The sequence below is a fragment of the Oncorhynchus masou genome, unplaced genomic scaffold, assembly GCF_036934945.1.
Source record: "Oncorhynchus masou masou isolate Uvic2021 unplaced genomic scaffold, UVic_Omas_1.1 unplaced_scaffold_6285, whole genome shotgun sequence".
Lineage (NCBI taxonomy): Eukaryota > Metazoa > Chordata > Actinopteri > Salmoniformes > Salmonidae > Oncorhynchus > Oncorhynchus masou.
The window spans coordinates 1-9,218 of record NW_027012715.1 but is presented as its reverse complement, the minus strand read 5'-3'; the positions used below and the strand labels follow the sequence as shown (position 1 = coordinate 9,218).

At 42.4% G+C, this 9,218-nt stretch overlaps 1 non-coding gene across 1 annotated transcript; it reads left to right on the top strand.

Annotated features, from left to right (window-relative positions):
- The first annotated feature begins 5,593 nt into the window (after positions 1-5,593).
- On the top strand, positions 5,594-5,757 carry LOC135536532 (U1 spliceosomal RNA). The gene has a single exon (XR_010455005.1). It is a non-coding gene; the product is annotated as a U1 spliceosomal RNA (small nuclear RNA).
- The last annotated feature ends 3,461 nt before the right edge of the window (positions 5,758-9,218 follow it).

The window sequence follows — 9,218 nt, the reverse complement described above, 5'->3', positions numbered from 1 at the left end:
TGAAGTCACTTTTGAAAGAGACATTGTGGACCAATCGAAAGTTGGAAACATTTGTCTGGAGCCAAACATTGTTGGCATTTTGTGGAAACATCATGTTGCGAAATGCAGCCCCATTGCGCTTCCAATATGAAATTGTCCATTCATGCACTACTCCTCCACAGAACAGAACAATGCACTAGGATTTCAACATTCAGAGCTTTTGTGTATTTATTCTGGCTTGTAGGATAGCTGCATGGGAAACTATTGCTCATAATGTATTTGTCAGGAGTCATATCATTAAACAAGACATATCAGGGTCTCCCATCCAAGTACTAACCAGGCGCAACCCTGCTTAGCTTCCGATATCGGAAGAGATCAGGCGTAATCAGGCCGGTGTGGTCGTAAGCGAGAAACCATCTCTTGGTACACTATATAAAGTCAAAGTGAGTCTTGATTAACAGCTGTTGCATTTTCACCATTTCGATAAGCATCTTTGTGTCACTCAAAAAGTGGAAGAAATTGCATATACTGTAGCCATAATTTGTAGCACAGATGGTTGGATGAAATACAAACTAACCTTGCTTACATACATAAGGGAACATTTCGACATTTTCTGTATGGTTAGTGAAAAAGTCCATATTGCAAATGTAAGGTCCCTTACTAGACGTCCGAAAACATTTGTAAAATTCGGGACGGCGTAGGGCCGAGCGGCAGGGCCAGACCTACTGGGAAGTCATCAATGAACTTTGTCGGACATTCGGTTTTCGTTTTATAAAATAATCAAATTTTGGTCATTTTTCCGCTAACCCGGAAAATCCCACAAGAGGGCATAAGCAATCATACTGCAATTTGACAAAACATCACGAATCATGACGGGGCCTTATCTCGAAAACTGAAAATATTTCGAAGCCGAAACTTGGTGAGCATAGGTTTGGCATAATGGGCAGTTGGCCCCGAACAAGATGGCGTCTAGGCCTCAACGGTTTTGGAGTTATGGCCATTTTTCTGGGATTAAAGGTCCAAAATGAAAATAGAGAAATTATTTTTTCACTTCACGTCAAAGTCAAGGAGCCTCCGGTGTCAATAAAAAAAAATCAGCCATTTATCTATCGTCATTTAAGAGAAATCGTACAATGACAGAATGGTGATGTTCAAATATAGGTGTTTTTTTTCAACAGTTACAGATCCAGTTGCAGGGTGTTCATACGAATATTTTTAAAGTGTGCTGCGGAGCTCTGCGAGATTTCTGTGATTTTCTATGATTTTCTGAAATAACACACACTCACTAAACCCTCCGTGAATAACTCAGTTCTTAACGTAAAGACTTAAAACTCAGGATTCTGTAAAGGCATACCCCAATGAGGATATGAGTTTATTTATAGCTTCCTGTGCCAACAGGAAGTGCCTTAAATGGTGTCATAGTGGCTGTTTCCAAGGGTTAAAAAGGTCAGATCTTTTCAAAACTTCATATGTGTGATTAGGCAACCCTCCTGAACTGTAAAATTAGTCATTTCTCCCAACAGATGTCAAAGAAAAGCTCTCACACACACACACACAGCAAGGATGGAGTGACAAAGCGCGGTGCTTAAAGACACAGAGAGCCGGCAATGGCATAAACATAATCCCAAGGCCGTGCCGAGTTCAACGAGATATCCCGCTTGACCGTAGCTCGCTCAGCGCAGCGACCATTAGTAAAGTAGGCCCAAAATGAAGCCTGCACCACAATGTCATTTGCTTTTGGGTGACAGTGAGATAACCGTGAACGACCTCAGGTACGTTCCTTAGGTCCCCCCGATCCGTGCAAGCCTAACCTTGACCGTGTGGCATTAACCCTTCACAGTTAAAATAAGGTGTTTACATCAAACAGTTTGCATTGACTTCTCTCCCCATAGGAATACATTGCCTGCTCCTCTAAATTCAACCTGAGGCCTATGTGGGTTATGAATGCCTTATGAACCTGTCTTTGATGACAGTCCATCAGGACACTATGAGGTCTACCTGTGTCGATTCTAAGCTTCCTGGACCAACCGGAAGTGCTTAAAATCACCCTAAAAGTGTATATCCATACCCTGCCTGCAATTTGATAGACATAGTGCATTGAACCCTGTGTAAATCAGTCAATTCTTAACGTAAAGACTTAAAACTCAGGATTCTGTAAAAGCATAGCCCAATGAGGATATGTGTTGACTTATAGCTTCCTGTGTCAACCGGAAGTGCCATAATTGGTGTCTCAGGGGCTGTTTCAAAGGGTTAAAAAAATCAGATCTGTCCAAAACTTCATATGTGTGATTAGGCAACCCCCATGAACTGTAAATCAGTCATTTTTCCCATAAAAATTCAAAGGAAAACTAAATCACACAGATACACAACTTGGAAGGAGGGACGTATTGGGGTGCGTAGAGACTGACACTGCCTCCAATAGTTTGCTTTGTTCGAGCTAAAAATGAACCGTCAGACCTAGAGTTCCGAAACGTTAGAAACTTGTTCTAGACCTCAGGTCGATATTGCGTGGTGAGTTAGGTGGCTCTAGAAGGTTCTCGGACCGAGAAACAGCCTCGTACATTTGCAATGACTTCAATTCATTTTGACCATTACGAAAATGGCGACATTTAGAGACACAAGACTAGGTGCATTGAAACCGGCTCGGCCCATAGACACGGACCCCAACGTTTCTGTCCGATAGCTCATTCAAGGACCCCATAGCAAGGCATGGAAAAAAGTGGATTTTCAGCACCAATTAGGGTTTTACTCGGGCACCGAATGACCTATTGAGCCGAAACTCGGGATTCGGGGTCGCCTCACATAGGCCTACACATAATGTCCGAACTGGACCCGCAGTTTGAACGTAACTATGTGTTTTACGTTTTTATTATGTTTTAAACTAAAGGCGCTGTGAATTATGGGCCTGCTCTGACATATGTGATAGTTGGCTTCTAAATTAGTTGGAAAAAGTGGGTTTGGTGTCAATTGGTATCAGTTTGGTGTCAGAATGACATCTAATTGACTGATGGACACTGACTTGCTAGTTGACTTTTGTTAATTTGCAATATGTTTAAGCGGAGAGGGACCATCACCAAAATGGCATTCTGAAATCAACACAAAAAATGGCATCACCATAGTGTCCAGACTGTGCTGAGTTCAACGTGACGCCCCGCTTGACCGTAGCTCGCTCGGTCTGAGCGCAGCGACCATGAGAAAAGTAGGCCCAAAATGAAGCCTGCAACACAACGTCATTTGATTTTGGGTGACAGCGGCGGAACCGTTAGGTTTAGAAGGACAATTCAAACACAGGACTGTTCCTAAGGTCCTCCCGATCTGTGCAAGCCTAACCTTGACCGTGTGGCATTAACCCTTCCCAGTTAAAAGAAGATGTTTAACTCAAACAGTTTGCATTGACTTCTCTCCCCATAGGAATACATTGCCTTCACCTCTAAATTCAACCTGAAGCCTATGTGGGTTATGAATGCCTTATGAACCTGTCTTCTATGACAGTCCATCAGACCACTAAGAGGTCTACCTGTGTCGATTCTAAGCTTCCTGGAGCAACCGGAAGTGGTTAAATTCACCCAAAAGGTATTTGGATGTACATCACCAGCAAAGGTGAAAATGACACTGCATTCAACCCTGTGTAGATCAGTCAATTCTCAACTTAAAGACATAAAACTCAGGATTCTGTAAGTGTCTATGTCAATCAAGACATGTGTTTACTTATAGCTTCCTGTGCCAACCGGAAGTGCCTTTAATTGGGTCACACTGTCTGTTTTGAAGGGTTAAAAAAGTCACATATTTTTAAAACTTCATATGTGTGACTAGGTAAATAAGAATATCGTTACTGAATGCAGCTTGTGTGTGCTTGGTACTCCTTCGCCCTGTTCAAATGATCAAAGGAAATAATGCTGGTGAGGAGTGGAACTGGACTGATGTCTGATGGCCCTGTGTTTTCCATGGTGGAATTAGAACCCTTCTTTTACGGAGTAAATCAAAAGCACAAGAGAATGTGAGATATTATCGATAATAAATCAATTGGTTTCATGCATTTGTCTGTGTGTGTGTGTGTGTGTGTGTGTGTGTGTGTGTGTGTGTGTGTGTGTGTGTGTGTGTGTGTGTGTGTGTGTGTGTGTGTGTGTGTGTGTGTGTGTGTGTGTGTGTGTGTGTGTGTGTGTGTGTGTGTGTGTGTGTGTGTGTGTGTGTGTCTGAATGTGATTGTATTTCGTCACATTGCATACATTTGTGATATCAGACAGGTTAAGATATTAAAAAGTCATTGGAGATTTTTTTTCTACAGTGTTTAATGATAAACTGTTGCTTGGCGGCAGGCTTGAGGAAGACTTGAGTCAACTCACCGGGCTTATGAAGATCTTTGAAGTCACTTTTGAAAGAGATGTTGTGGACCAATCGAAATGTGGAAACATTTATCTGGAGCCAAACATTGTTGGCATTTTGTGGAAACATCATGTTGCGAAATGCAGCCCCATTGCGCTTCCAATATGAAATTGTCCATTCATGCACTAGTCCTCCTCGGCACAGAACAATGCACTAGGATTTCAACATTCAGAGCTTTTGTGTATTTATTCTGGCTAGTAGGATAGCTGCATGGGAAACTGTTGCTCATGATGTATTTGTCAGGAGTCATTGTATTTGTCCGTTTTTTTCTCACTGGCAAGGCTGAAATATGTGCCCTCGCTTTGAAATGTTAGCAAGGTTTGTTTGTATTTCATCCAACTATCTGTGCTAAAAAGTGATGGCTACAGCATATGTAATTTCTTCCACTTTTTGAGTGACCCAAAGTTCAAGCTGCTTGTCTAATTGGTGAAAATGCAATGTCTGTTTATCAGACTCACTTTGACTTTAAATGGCGTACCAAGACTTTTTCCTTTGCTTACGGCCATACCAACCTGAACAGGCCTAATCTCGGAAGCTAAGCATGATCGGGCCTGGTTAGTACTTGGATGGGAGACTGCCTGGGAATACCAGATGCTGCAAGCTTTTTGTCCACTGGGGTGATGCTGAATTTATTACGATCAAAGTTCCTTGTGCTGTCAGGGAGCCTTTGATTTATGAGACAAATAAGAATATCGTTACTGAATGCAGCTTGTGTGTGCTTGGTACTCCTTCGCCCTGTTCAAATGATCAAAGGAAATAATGCTGGTGAGGAGTGGAACTGGACTGATGTCTGATGGCCCTGTGTTTTCCATGGTGGAATTAGAACCCTTCTTTTACGGAGTAAATCAAAAGCTCAAGAGAATGTGAGATGTTATCGATAATAAATCAATTGGTTTCATGCATTTGTCTGTGTGTGTGTGTATGTGTGTGTGTCTGAATGTGATTGTATTTCGTCACATTGCATACATTTGTGATATCAGACAGGTTAAGATATTAAAAAGTCATTGGAGATTTTTTTTCTACAGTGTTGCATGATGGGAATCTCGTGCTTCACTGATATAGTCTAGTAAACAAAATAAACTACTTTTTCACCACTCTGTCTGCAAGTTCATTCCTAAACGGCATTTAACGCAGGTCGATGTGATGTGATATTATCAGAACACAAAGTGGTTACCGTCAGCCGAAAATGTTGGCACTGGAGAGAGTTGCCCTCCACTGATGTATTCAAGTCATACTTACCTGGCAAGGGAGAGACTGTGATCAAGAAGGCAGTTCACCCAGGGCGAGGCTCAGCCATTGCACTCCGGCTGTGCTGACCCCTGCGAATTTCCCAAATGTGGAAATCTCGATTGCATAATTTATGGTAGTGGGGGACTGCGTTCGCGCTCTCCCCTGATATGTCTTGTTTAATGATAAACTGTTGCTTGGTGGCAGGCTTGAGGAAGACTTGAGTCAACTGACCAGGCTTATGAAGATCTTTGAAGTCACTTTTGAAAGAGACATTGTGGACCAATCGAAAGTTGGAAACATTTGTCTGGAGCCAAACATTGTTGGCATTTTGTGGAAACATCATGTTGCGAAATGCAGCCCCATTGCGCTTCCAATATGAAATTGTCCATTCATGCACTACTCCTCCACAGAACAGAACAATGCACTAGGATTTCAACATTCAGAGCTTTTGTGTATTTATTCTGGCTTGTAGGATAGCTGCATGGGAAACTATTGCTCATAATGTATTTGTCAGGAGTCATATCATTAAACAAGACATATCAGGGTCTCCCATCCAAGTACTAACCAGGCGCAACCCTGCTTAGCTTCCGATATCGGAAGAGATCAGGCGTAATCAGGCCGGTGTGGTCGTAAGCGAGAAACCATCTCTTGGTACACTATATAAAGTCAAAGTGAGTCTTGATTAACAGCTGTTGCATTTTCACCATTTCGATAAGCATCTTTGTGTCACTCAAAAAGTGGAAGAAATTGCATATACTGTAGCCATAATTTGTAGCACAGATGGTTGGATGAAATACAAACTAACCTTGCTTACATACATAAGGGAACATTTCGACATTTTCTGTATGGTTAGTGAAAAAGTCCATATTGCAAATGTAAGGTCCCTTACTAGACGTCCGAAAACATTTGTAAAATTCGGGACGGCGTAGGGCCGAGCGGCAGGGCCAGACCTACTGGGAAGTCATCAATGAACTTTGTCGGACATTCGGTTTTCGTTTTATAAAATAATCAAATTTTGGTCATTTTTCCGCTAACCCGGAAAATCCCACAAGAGGGCATAAGCAATCATACTGCAATTTGACAAAACATCACGAATCATGACGGGGCCTTATCTCGAAAACTGAAAATATTTCGAAGCCGAAACTTGGTGAGCATAGGTTTGGCATAATGGGCAGTTGGCCCCGAACAAGATGGCGTCTAGGCCTCAACGGTTTTGGAGTTATGGCCATTTTTCTGGGATTAAAGGTCCAAAATGAAAATAGAGAAATTATTTTTTCACTTCACGTCAAAGTCAAGGAGCCTCCGGTGTCAATAAAAAAAAATCAGCCATTTATCTATCGTCATTTAAGAGAAATCGTACAATGACAGAATGGTGATGTTCAAATATAGGTGTTTTTTTTCAACAGTTACAGATCCAGTTGCAGGGTGTTCATACGAATATTTTTAAAGTGTGCTGCGGAGCTCTGCGAGATTTCTGTGATTTTCTATGATTTTCTGAAATAACACACACTCACTAAACCCTCCGTGAATAACTCAGTTCTTAACGTAAAGACTTAAAACTCAGGATTCTGTAAAGGCATACCCCAATGAGGATATGAGTTTATTTATAGCTTCCTGTGCCAACAGGAAGTGCCTTAAATGGTGTCATAGTGGCTGTTTCCAAGGGTTAAAAAGGTCAGATCTTTTCAAAACTTCATATGTGTGATTAGGCAACCCTCCTGAACTGTAAAATTAGTCATTTCTCCCAACAGATGTCAAAGAAAAGCTCTCACACACACACACACAGCAAGGATGGAGTGACAAAGCGCGGTGCTTAAAGACACAGAGAGCCGGCAATGGCATAAACATAATCCCAAGGCCGTGCCGAGTTCAACGAGATATCCCGCTTGACCGTAGCTCGCTCAGCGCAGCGACCATTAGTAAAGTAGGCCCAAAATGAAGCCTGCACCACAATGTCATTTGCTTTTGGGTGACAGTGAGATAACCGTGAACGACCTCAGGTACGTTCCTTAGGTCCTCCCGATCTGTGCAAGCCTAACCTTGACTGTGTGGCATTAACCTTTCACAGTTAAAAGAAGGTGTTTACAAAAAAACAGTGTGCATTGACCTCTCTCCCCATAGGAATACATTGCCTGCTCCTCTAAATTCAACCTGAGGCCTATGTGGGTTATGAATGCCTTATGAACCTGTCTTTGATGACAGTCCATCAGGACACTATGAGGTCTACCTGTGTCGATTCTAAGCTTCCTGGACCAACCGGAAGTGCTTAAAATCACCCTAAAAGTGTATATCCATACCCTGCCTGCAATTTGATAGACATAGTGCATTGAACCCTGTGTAAATCAGTCAATTCTTAACGTAAAGACTTAAAACTCAGGATTCTGTAAAAGCATAGCCCAATGAGGATATGTGTTGACTTATAGCTTCCTGTGTCAACCGGAAGTGCCATAATTGGTGTCTCAGGGGCTGTTTCAAAGGGTTAAAAAAATCAGATCTGTCCAAAACTTCATATGTGTGATTAGGCAACCCCCATGAACTGTAAATCAGTCATTTTTCCCATAAAAATTCAAAGGAAAACTAAATCACACAGATACACAACTTGGAAGGAGGGACGTATTGGGGTGCGTAGAGACTGACACTGCCTCCAATAGTTTGCTTTGTTCGAGCTAAAAATGAACCGTCAGACCTAGAGTTCCGAAACGTTAGAAACTTGTTCTAGACCTCAGGTCGATATTGCGTGGTGAGTTAGGTGGCTCTAGAAGGTTCTCGGACCGAGAAACAGCCTCGTACATTTGCAATGACTTCAATTCATTTTGACCATTACGAAAATGGCGACATTTAGAGACACAAGACTAGGTGCATTGAAACCGGCTCGGCCCATAGACACGGACCCCAACGTTTCTGTCCGATAGCTCATTCAAGGACCCCATAGCAAGGCATGGAAAAAAGTGGATTTTCAGCACCAATTAGGGTTTTACTCGGGCACCGAATGACCTATTGAGCCGAAACTCGGGATTCGGGGTCGCCTCACATAGGCCTACACATAATGTCCGAACTGGACCCGCAGTTTGAACGTAACTATGTGTTTTACGTTTTTATTATGTTTTAAACTAAAGGCGCTGTGAATTATGGGCCTGCTCTGACATATGTGATAGTTGGCTTCTAAATTAGTTGGAAAAAGTGGGTTTGGTGTCAATTGGTATCAGTTTGGTGTCAGAATGACATCTAATTGACTGATGGACACTGACTTGCTAGTTGACTTTTGTTAATTTGCAATATGTTTAAGCGGAGAGGGACCATCACCAAAATGGCATTCTGAAATCAACACAAAAAATGGCATCACCATAGTGTCCAGACTGTGCTGAGTTCAACGTGACGCCCCGCTTGACCGTAGCTCGCTCGGTCTGAGCGCAGCGACCATGAGAAAAGTAGGCCCAAAATGAAGCCTGCAACACAACGTCATTTGATTTTGGGTGACAGCGGCGGAACCGTTAGGTTTAGAAGGACAATTCAAACACAGGACTGTTCCTAAGGTCCTCCCGATCTGTGCAAGCCTAACCTTGACCGTGTGGCATTAACCCTTCCCAGTTAAAAGAAGATGTTTAACTCAAACAGTTTGCATTGAC